Source organism: Rhincodon typus, chromosome 25 (assembly GCF_021869965.1).
Source record: "Rhincodon typus isolate 14 chromosome 25, sRhiTyp1.1, whole genome shotgun sequence".
NCBI lineage: Eukaryota > Metazoa > Chordata > Chondrichthyes > Orectolobiformes > Rhincodontidae > Rhincodon > Rhincodon typus.
In genome coordinates this window covers 11,473,678-11,485,324 of record NC_063356.1, presented here as the reverse complement: position 1 = coordinate 11,485,324, position 11,647 = coordinate 11,473,678, and the positions used below count along the sequence as shown (strand labels likewise).

At 42.1% G+C, this 11,647-nt stretch overlaps 1 protein-coding gene and 1 long non-coding RNA gene across 3 annotated transcripts in view; one reads left to right on the top strand and one right to left on the bottom strand.

Annotated features, from left to right (window-relative positions):
* Positions 1-384: 384 nt before the first annotated feature.
* Positions 385-4,802, bottom strand: LOC125486070. The gene is made up of 2 exons (XR_007264755.1): positions 4,391-4,802; positions 385-1,895 (listed from the first exon to the last, which is right to left on the bottom strand). It is a non-coding gene; the product is annotated as an uncharacterized LOC125486070 (long non-coding RNA).
* slc45a3 (solute carrier family 45 member 3) overlaps positions 4,718-11,647 on the top strand; it is a 136,764-nt gene continuing 129,834 nt past the window's right edge. For both annotated transcript variants that reach the window (XM_048612101.1, XM_048612102.1), the window contains exon 1: positions 4,718-4,867. The gene's annotated coding sequence lies outside the window, so the exon portion shown is untranslated. The remainder of the gene's footprint in view (positions 4,868-11,647) is intronic.

The following is an 11,647-nucleotide window of genomic DNA, read 5'->3' as shown; positions in this document are numbered from 1 at the left end:
AGCACAGAACCTAGGCTAGAAATTCCACGTACTGAGTGAGTGCAACATTGTTGACAGCACCATCTCAGGTGATGGATTAAACCAAGACCCTATTTATATATTCTATGTATAAACTAAATGTTTACTCAAAGTAGGGAATTGTCCTGAACATCTTTGCCCCAACTATGGTAGTCTGTGCGGATCCGAATTTGGACCCATAACTCTGGAATGGAAGAACCTCATCCCACGTCTCGAGGGATGCCTTATGTAGAAGGAACTTCGAGGTCGGGAATTGTCCTGACGTTTTTGCTCATGTTCTTCCCTGAATGCTGATGTCTCTCCCATATTGTTAAAGTTTAAGAAAAGGTTGCAGCAATTGAGACAAAAAGTAACATTTTAGTGTTCTGGAATATTGATATTTTATTAACAAACTTGAGCACTTTCTCACACCACACTGATCCTATTTTCTTCTTGAGTGGATTACATTTTGGAGTGAATTGTGAACAGAAAAAGTGGTCAGCTTTATCTTTGGATTTGTCATCAACTGCAGGGGAGAGAAAGATTTATATCGTGCTTTATCACATTTTCAGGAAATCCCAAAGTGTTTTACGATGTGTGGATACCTTTAGAGTGCAGTCAGTTATAAATTATGGATTCTGGGACACGAGCAATATGACTTACTGCATCATTTCACTTTCACGATATATTACCACCAGGAATTTTTTAGTTTACAAGGAGGAAACATAAGGAATGAAAGTACTTCAGTCATTTGAGTAACCACATTTCATTGCATTCTCAAGACTATTGAAAGTCTCAGGGATAACACATTTCTCTTTGTTACACTAACTGTGGGCTGGATGGATGATGTAGTGTGTTTCTTTGACATAAAAGGCTTCAACCGTTGTTAGTTGCAGTAAAATCTGTGCAATTTAAAATTCTTTTGGAAGTCCTTACTCTGTCATTCTTCACTTATGCCCTTTAGGGCACAAACTCAGCCTTCCTTATCCTTCACGTGTAGTTTAATGTCTTACTCTGTTGCAAGGTAAGTATGGAAGGGAATATTCTAATTACAAATACGCACATAATGCATGTGCATATAGTACAGTTTCTGAATCGTATAGATTTCAGAAAGGTGTTGTAACAAAATGGCAATGACCTTAAGAGAAATGACTTTAATAGGTCACAGGCAATCTCATGAATTTCACTCTGGCAGCTGCTGACTGAACAGAATGTCAGAGCTATTGTGCAGGGTTATAACTAGTAAGTCACATATTCCCCAAGCTTCTAATTCATATTCAAAAAAAAAGAAACAAAGTTCTGTATTGAGTTACTGCTTACAAGGGCACTATTACTTTGGAGCCTGGGTCCCAGGAATGCTGCACTTGGTGTTCCATGATCTTCAAGGATATACTCCTCATGATTTCCTTCAGTGACATGGGTCTGCTCTCACTTTTGATTTATTCCAGAGAAGACCTGGGCACACACTGATGGAGACTGGTGATGTACCAGCATCTCCTTCTTCTCATTAGGCAGTTCCTCAGCGCTGAGGGTTACTTGCTTCCACTCTGTTTTGATGGGATCTGAGATAGCTGATAAGTTATCTGCAGCCTGCCATGCATATGGCAGGTGGCACTAAAGGTTTGGGAGGACAACTTGTTCAGAGGTTTGTGTGCTTCCTCTCATACTTCAACTTCAGCTCTGCACCTTCTAAGCAAAGTCTCTCGATGTGTTTGGTGCCTTCTCAAATGAATATTCTCCATTTTGGTTCGTCACAGGCTCAGGTTTTCCCATGAGTTGATGGGGATATTTGATCTCTTCAGGGATGCTTTGAGGACATCCTGAAAGTGTTCCCATTGTCCTCCAGCCACAGCTGTGTTCCAAATACAGCAGCTATTCCAGCACCATGATGCATGTCACTTTATAGCAAGGGAAAAATTAAAAAGCAGCAAAATGATTAACAAAGTGCAGGGTCTAGCGATATAGTAGAAACTAGCCGATACGGCATTCCCAATAATAAACACAGAGCTGGTTCTGTACATGTACCTGGTTACATTAAGAAACTGACATTGAAATGCACAGAACTGACCCTGGAAATGTAAGCAGACCCATAAAAGAAATGCCTGGTTCCGCAGCATTAGTCACAGAAATCCAAATCTGTAAAGCTGTCAAAATCACCAGCTTTATTGGTGAGCGAGCCTTTTGACTTATTGCTAACACTACAGTTTCTGAGTCAGAAGGTGGAGCATTTGAATCCCATTCCAGTCAGTCCTGGTAAGTGAAGACCGGCCGTGAGTCCTGGCTGTGTGTCAAGGGGCCATTGGTGAGTGTCTGTCTCCCCAAATTGTGTCGGTAGTGAGATCAAGGATGGATATTAGGGCTGAATTGGCCAGATTACTATGAGGTGCAGCTATTATGGTTTCATCCCTGTACTGTCATTTTTAGTTATGGGGACCTGGCTCCATGATTTGTCCCATAGTAAGATTATGGCATAAGCCACGATGAGTAACCCTTGAACACCAAGAATGGCACAAGGAAAGAACGACGGTTATGACTTTAGGAACAGAGTCTAATTCGACTGTTAGTTTTCTTCTGTCCTTCTACAATTCTATAAAGATTGTAGGATATGAAAGTGAAAACAGATGTCTGTATATTTATTAGCCATATTTCAGGTATCAAAAAATGACATTTCCATAGCATCTAATCACATCTGGGGACCCTCCAAAGAGCATTGACAGTCAATCTTTTAAAATGCAGTTACTGTTGTTATGCTGAAACATGCAGCAATCCAGGTACACAGAGCTGCAATGCTGTCAATGCAGAATTCCCTAAATGCTGCATTGGAGTAGCTGTTCTCAATTTGTGCTCAGAGATAGATTATAGATTCTGCTTTACATAGTGAACACACAGCATTCTGATATGGCAGAAGCATTGTGGGTCTACTTACAGGACATGGACTGCCACATAGTTCAAGATGGCAGCTCACTACCACCTTCTCCAGGGCAATAGATACTGACTCAGCCAGCAGTGCCCACATCCCATGAGCATCTGGGGAATCCTAATTTTAGACCAAAGTAAGGATGACTGAAGTTTTAGATTTGTTTCAGAGGTGTGGGTCTGAGTACGGGAGACCATTCCCCACGACCTTGAGCAATCACCCCACCCATCCCAGCGTGCTGGCTCTTTGCAAGAGCATTGTGATCATTCCCCTGCTCTTAGAACAGTGCTTAGCCTCCCCTCTCCCAGTTACTCTACTTCATGGCTGGAAAATTGTTGTGACACCTCAGTGAGAAGTGGGGGAGTGATGGCCTGTCGGAGTGAGTGTCTACATGTTGTAACTTGGTCCAGATCATGGCAGCCATTCCTCAAAATTATAGCTCATGACCCTACTTAGAGACCCAACCCCCACCTTCGGACCCCTCTTAGGAAGATATGTACAGGAATAGACCATTCAGTCTCTGGAGCATCATTCCATTAATTGATCTGTATGTCATCCCCCCCCCCCCCCCCCCCCCCCCACCCATTATGGTGGCACAATGACTCAGTGGCCTGGGTCCTGGGTTCAATTCCACCCTTGGACGACTGTGTGGACTTTGCACATTCTCCCTGTGTCTGCGTGGGTTTCCTTTCACAATCCAAAGATATTTTAGGTGGATTGGCTGTGCTAAATTGTCCATAGTGTCGAGGGAAGTGCCAGGCTTGGTGAATTAGTAATGGGAAATGCAAGGTTACAGGGATTGGGTGAGAAACTCTTCGGAGGGTCGTTGTGGACTCGATGGGCCGAATGGTCTGATTCTAAACTGTAGGGATTCCATCATTTACCCTCCCTAAAGAAGATCTGCCGAACCTTAATTTAAAAAGAAACAAGGGACTGTAAGTGCCGAAAATAAACAAAAACAGAAATTGTTGGAGAAACTCCGCATATACAGACAGAAAGCAGAGTTAAGAGTCACTGGACCCGAAACTGTTTCTCCACAGATACCGCCAGACCTGCTGAGCTTCGCTAGCAATTTCCTCGCAGTTTTTGGTAGAGGAAGATTTTCCAGAACTCTGTAAGTTTTCGTCCAATTCGCTATTAAAAGTTGCTACTGAATCAGTTTCCATCGCCCCTTCCGGCAACGCAGCTCACTGACTCGATGGGTTATGTGTGTTTTTTTTTAAAAATTCAATGCAATCCCTTTTAAAACTGGAGATCGAAAGAGAGAGAGAGAAAGAAATCAGCAAACTTAGCAGCCCACCTTAAGTGTGGGGTGAGGCTGCGGCCAGTGGCAAAAGTCCAAAGGGTCCACGTTGCTGTTTGCAACCTTTAAATGAAAGTCATTTCGCTCGACTGTGCACCTAAAATTGCCCAAAGAAGAAAAAAATGCAACGCAGTGTGGACTTAACCCTCCTCCGCAAACCGATAAAAGCTAACCTTTGGTGCTGTGTCTGCTCACAGAAACTCCGTGCCTTACTGCTATAAGGCAGCTCCTACATATATTTTTTTCCACACACAATCATCTCTCTCCTTTTGGATCTGGCTGGTGTTTGACTTAAACCTCTTGTCAAAAGTAACTCCTTTCCCTTATCTCCACCCACCCCCAAAATAAAGTTTGCCCTGCAGCCAAGGGGGGCCGTGTTTGCCCCCCGACCACCCTGCAGGAGCAGGGTCAGTGCCTGGCAGGCACACGTTCACTCTCCAAAATCCTCTTGTCAATTTTCTTCTTCCTTCCGCCCTCAGTGCGCAGGCTCGGGCCTCCGCTGACGGGTTACATTTTAACCAGGAGCCAGTGTTCCTCTGCAGTGACGACTCTTTCTCCAGAAGAGGTTCTACAAGCGGCCAAAACAAAAACACTACATGCACACGCCAGCCAGTCCACGCAAGGGCGATTTCGCATTGTAACGCAGACAGGTACGCAGTGAGTGTGGTTTCAATCTGTTTCTTCCTCCTCTGTTTCCCCCCACCCTCCACCCCTGCTTTCTCATGTATCTATTTGTGCCTGTTGCAATTTCTTCTCAGCCCACTTCTATTTATCGATTTCAAAGTGAATACCTTCCAACAAGGGGGTTTCAAGCGTTTCTTCCGCCTGAACTTTCTCCAAAACTTTCTTTTCCAAGGGTGGGAGAGTGATTTTTCTTAAAAAAAAAATGTAGTTTATGTTCGAGCGGCGGGTGGTGCTGAAAGGATGCCAACTGGAGAGAGGCTTGCACTGTTTTTAACGTGACGTTATATTCGCCTTTGAAAACAAAAGCTAAATGATTAAGGCAGAGTTGAAGGAGTACGGATTGCCTGAATCAATTGCAATGGCTGACTTGTGCTGCCGGTCTTTCCATACATTCTCCAGTTTCAGATTTAAATATCGAGATAAAATTCATGCTACGGCGTAAAGGTCCTTTTAACCCGTGTTCGTTCTACGGCATCTCCTCTCCCACTCCCATTCTCCCCCCTCCGTTTCTCCAAGTTGTTTTGGCTGCAGCAGTTTAGGTGTGGCAAATGAATGTGATTTAAAACTTTCTTTTTCCTTTTTTTTTAAAAAAAAGAAAAGAAAAGGCAGTGTGGAAAACCGAAAGCGAAAAGATGGGGATTATTCCGTGGATCTCTTAGCCAGCTGAGCGGCTTTAGTGAGAATGCACAGCAAAGGGCAGACCTGTGTGTGTGTTTAACCCTCAATCTGAGACGTTATGCCCTAGATAAGAAACTGCTGATGTCCTTCCATACAGGCGATTGTCTGCTTCATATTTTGTAGGCTGTTGGCTGCTCTGCTTTGTGGCAATGGATTTTAGCCAGTGAGGCCACTGCTGGTCAGTAAGCTGGTTTATAGGTTTTTTCAGCAACTTAATTACAATAGGTCAGTGGGGACATGGTATCCCTGGGTGAAGACTTCAAAGTGGTTGCAATGAAATGCATTCAGAATGCAATGTGTTGATACAAGGTTGGTCAGCTGGGTGGGTTAAAGAATACCAAGGTTTAAAAAAATCCTAGGTTCCACCTTTGGTTTGTGACTTAAATAAAATAATCGTCAGTGATATGTTATTGATGTGCACTCAGCCAGCATCACTTTGGAGAAGGTGTCAGTGGGGAGCTACTTCTCTTAAATGTTTGCAATCCATGTGATGTAATTACACCTCCCACTGCACTGTTACGGAGGCACTTCCAGAATTTTCACCCAGCAACATGAAGGCATGGTGATTTACTTCCAAGTCAGGATTCTGTGTGGCTTGGAGATGAACTTGCAGAAGGTGATGTTCCCATATGTCTGCTGCATTATCTAGATAGCAGGTTTGTAAGGTGCTGTCAGATGGGGTTTGGGGTTGGTTTGCCAGTGTCGATGGTGGTTAGCTAATCTTCCTGAAAGCAGCAATAGGACTTCTGTAAAAGTGTTTTATGTGGAGTGGGGGGGCTGATTAATTAACCATTGTTCCCATGCCTGATTGCTGAGAAGGGCAGACAGATTGGAAGGACAGAATGAGTTTGATTATAATCCACTCCTACTCTGTCCTTCCATCCAGTGCTTAGGTCCGACAACCCATTGACTTGACATCACATGGACTTGCACATGAGGAATAATATTGAAGCATCACTGTAATTGGTGGAGCCATGCGAAGCAAAATTGCTGCTTCAGCAGGAAAGGGAAAGAAAGTGCAAAGCTTTCAGTTTTATATAGCGACTGTCATTTAGCTCCACACATGCCAAGGCACTTTACAGTCAATGAAGTATTTTTGAAGTGTAGTCACTATTGTGACTTAGGAAACATTGCAGCCAGCCTGAGGACAGCAAGTTCCCCCAAACAGCAACATGATAATAGCCAGATAATCTCTTTCAAAGATGTTGGTTGATGGATAAATATTGGCCAACTATAAAGCAAGAAGGGGAATCCAATGCTGAAGCTTGTGTCAGATCATACAATGATGCAGCGCAGTACGAGGCCATTCCTTCCAATGTGTCTGTGCCACTCTTTGGTCCAGCTGTCAGGTTAATCTCGGTTATCTTGAAAACTTTTTCTTTTCAATTCCCTTTTAGCAGTTTTGAGTCTGTTTCCACCCCCCTTTCAGACAGCCCATTTCCTATCCTAACAACTTGCTATGTAAAGATTTTACCCCATCATGTTGCCTTGATCCTAAATCTGCACCCTGTGGTTATTGACCTCTCGAGTGGGAAGAGTTTTGCTATTTGTTCTTTCACTAATCCTTTCATAATTTTAAGCATCTCAATCAGATCTTTCCTTAACCATCTCCTCTCTCAGGTCAGCGAGCCTAATTTTTCTAGTATTGCCGCATGAATGAAATCTTCTGTATCGTTCTCGTAAATCTGTCTTGCAGTTTCACTTGGACTTGGGCAAATTTGCTAAAATATGAATCCTGCAGTTATATACTATCATCCAGCTGTGCCCAGCCAGTATTTAATAAATCCACTGTTTTATAACATTTTAAAATAAAATCTTTACTTTTCTACACAAATCTAATCGTCCTTTATGCCTTTTAAACAACCATTCCAGTTGATTCTGCAGTCTGCAAAGATTTGTATTCACACCCAGCAACACCCCCCCACCTCTCTGTTTCTGCACTCTTTTTAAAATTGCATTATTTAGATTTTATTACCCACCAAAATGAATTATTTCGTACTTTGCTGTGTTAAATTTCATCCACCATATATCATTTAGTAACTCAGCATGCCTCCTGCTGCCACAAGATTAGCCCCCTTTTTAGTCCTATCATTTCTATCCTGCTGTTTGGTAGTCTATAAAGTACACCCTGCAGTGCAATATTTATTCTAACAGAATAGATTCCGTCCTTGACTACATCATGTCCTTTTCTCCACCTGTAACATTATCTTTGATCAATATTTCCAGCCCTAGAAACATGAATAGGCAGGGAATAGAGGGATATGAATCACGTAGAGGCAACAGGTTTTTACCTTTGAAAAGGCATCATGTGTCAGCGCAGGCTTGGTGGGCCGAAGGGCCTGTTTCTATGTAGTACTGTGCTTTATTTATCTTTGTTTTTTATCAACCCACTTCTTTTTTTCCCTTCCCTGTATTTCCTGAATACACCACAACCAGGGTTAAGTGCCCATTCTTTCTCTTGTTTGAACTGAGTCTCAAATTATTGCCACCATATCATAACCCCATGTGTTGACTTTTGCTTGCAGCTCACTAACCTCTTCTAACTTTGCTCCATGCATTTACACCTGTGCATTCTGAACCATCAACCTAATTTTCCTCACAGCCAGTCTTGTCTATTTCTCAGCTAATTTTCGTTCCAGTGTTTGTCTATTGCAGTTTCCTCCAGACCTTGCAGTTCCCTTCCCCTCTGATATTTTGTGGCACCCCTCATCCATTTCAAAATAATTGAAACTCTGCTGCACTTCTAAATTTTAAGTCTGAGATAAACAAATTTCTGTTAAGCAACGGTATTAAGGTATATGGGCCAAAGGAATTAGGCAACGGATCAGCTATGATCTCATTGAGTGGCAGAACAGGCTCGATGAGCTGAATGGTTCCTATGTAGCCTTGCTGCAGGATGTTTTTATTCTTCTTTGTGATGTGGTTGTCGCTGGCAAGACATTTGTTACCCATCCCTAGTTGCCTCATGAACTGAGTGGCTTGACAGACAATTTCATAGCATATTGCAATCTACATCATATGGTGATCTGACCACATTAGGTAAGGATGGCGGATTCCCTTCCCTAAGGACACAAGTGAACTGACTTGGTTTTTATGACAATCAAAGTAGTTTTATGCTCGCCATTACTTTCGATTTCAGGTTCGGTATTCGCGTTTCGATTCCAGAAATTGCCATGCTTCGATTTGAAGGCATGTTCAACAGAGGGTTTGTCTGGGCTCCAGATTGCAAGTCCAATGACCCTACCACAACGCCATCCACTTCCCTCGGCAAGCCTCAATGGCAAACCTCGATGAAATCCAGCTTTTGCTGAATTGTCAACATACTTTTGCTTTTTCCAGGAACTGACTTTACTATCTTCGAACTCGAGATTGTTACACCAGTTATAGGGGGTGGTTAATCTAATTAAGGCTGAATTGACTCTTCACGTGAATGTTCCAAAACAACCCACTGTCCTCCTCTTTCCCCATAGGATGTATCTTTTTCAACTGCAAATATTTAATGCTTTTTCATTTAAATGACCAAATAGTCTTTGCTTCAGGTACTACCTTTGACAAAGTAGTAATTATTGATAATGCTGCAAAGAAATTTCCGTGAACCCATCTCTTCACTCTTTTAGTGGCCATTTGTAAGAGGTGGCACTTTGCTACTAATATCCCAACTGGAAGAAATACATTCTTCCATATTAAACTCTCAAATTCCTTCATAATTTTAACAGCCACAATTAAATCTCCCTCAGTCATTTCTGTCTCAGTGGAAATAGTCCCGATATCTCAGTTGCTCCTTATTATAATTTTTGCTGCTGGCTCAATGCCTGATGAATTTCTCTAAAGAATTGCTGTATAGTACATAGTGTTCTAATTTGATGCAGCCATTTCCCTCGATGAACTTTATACACTTCCTACTAAATTCTGCATAGCATTCTTTTGGCTGGGTTTCAGAGTTACATTTATCTCCCAAATAATTTAAAATCCATTTGAAGAATTGCAAATAAAAATCTCTATTCACAGTGTGAACAATCAATGATATCAATGTATGTGTTATTTGGAGCTACATCTTTATGCTCTGTACTGCTTTAAATCTATTGCATTTGTATACCTTTGTTGAACGGTGCTGAACTTTGCTCCACTAAAGCAGCAACATTGAGTTCTACATGTTTTACCTGCTTTTTTTTTCATTGAGTTAAATATTTGCACTATCTGTTGAATCCATCAGTGAGCTCAGTGTGCGTAATAGTTGGGACTAGTGTCTTGCTCCAGGAATTTCTTCAGTGAACCCTAGTGCTGTCTGGAATGTAACTTTTATGATATTGAATGCTCAACATATTGCAGAAATGACCGTTAACAAACAAGCTGACCCGCTCCTCTCCCGATGGTGTTGGCCTTCAGTTGAGATACAGTTCCACGGGTCATTGGTACGCTCTACTATCTCCTCCAAATCATGTAAGCAAAGATGGCAATTTTTGACGTGTCATTTGACAGTCGTGAGTTGGGTTTGACCTGATCCCACCCAATATTTGGTCATATGCATCTCTCAGATGGTCCCCCGCCCCCCAACGATGATTAGGAGCAGAAGCTTGTAGCTGACTTTTCTGTCTTCCTCGTAGCCCAATGATGCTGAGGTCAGATGTGGCACTTGCACCGCTGCACAGGTTGAGACCAGACAGTTTAACAGTGTTGGAGAGTTGGCACAGTTACACTCTACATCTTAAACTCAACCACTTGCAGTGATAGTATTGGCTTTTAATTTCTGTTTTTTTTCAAATGGACAAAGCACACAAATTCCATTTCTCAGTTCTGAAAAGAAACTCTAAAATTCAACAATGACATTTGTCATCTGGATATCTCTAATCAACCTGTTCAGAGATGTTGCTGCACACCAATGGAGTAGGTGGGGTTGTGAACTCTCCTGGTTCAGAGGTAGGGCTGCTACCACTATGTCACAAGAGCACAAACATTTTCCATCTAGGTATTTTTAATCAACCTCTTCAGGCACATTCTGCCACACCTCTGGAGCAGGTGATATTTGAACTCAAGTCTCCTGGCTCAGTGGTAGGAACGCTACCACTGCATCACCAAAAGCCTTCACTTGAATCACTTGTTTCTTGTTACATTTAATCAAGGTGAACAAGATAACAGGATATCTAATAGATGACAAATCTCGTAGCATGTCTGAGCAGGTTTATTTTAGAATATTTATAAGCAGTTTAGTGTAACAAATGAGCAAGATGTAAGCTACTATTTGAACATTGTGATGTGTCAATAGCTTAAAACCTATGACTCAAGGTGAATGTGTATGCCTCCCAGCTACATAGAAATGGTCAGAAACAATGTGTTCAGAGAAACATTTGACAAACCAAAATGAATTGGAGGATTACATGTGATTATAGCCACCTCGATCCGTTCTAGTGCTCTACAGCAGACTAATCCAAGGGAGTCTAGAACAAGGGTCATAACCTTAAAATTAAGAAGCAGGGTTGCTAGTCAGGTGTGATATCAGGAAGCACTGACATCTGCAACTTTTCTTCCCAAAATCTATTGAAGACAGGTAATTGAAATTGGATGGACTTTTATTAGGCAAAGGGTATTATGGGTTTGTTGAATTAAGGTGGATAGATAAGAGTTACAATACAGATTGATCTCGATCCAAGTGAAAGGTGAACAGCCTACTCCTGTTTGTATATTCCAACAGTTTTTGGAGTAAATATGCTGTTGTTCTTGGTTGGTTGCTTACCAATGTTTGCAGCGCAAGTCCAGGTTGGGTAACCTATCTTTTTAGATGTACCAGACTGTGTTCCAAACTACATAATTGTGTGTTGCAAGCTTGGATGCCACTGACAATTACCTGTAACTCTCTTTTCAAAATTCAATCTTCCCTTTATTTGCTCCAAAGGCATAAACTGGGATATCTATGCAAGCACCCATTCTTCTTATGAGATAGTAGGAACTGCAGATGCTGGAGAATCTGAGAAAATAAGGTGTAGAGCTGGATGAACACAGCAGGCCAAGCAGCATCAGAGGAGCAGGAAGGCTGACGTTTCGGGCCTAGACCCTTCTTCAGAAATCATTTC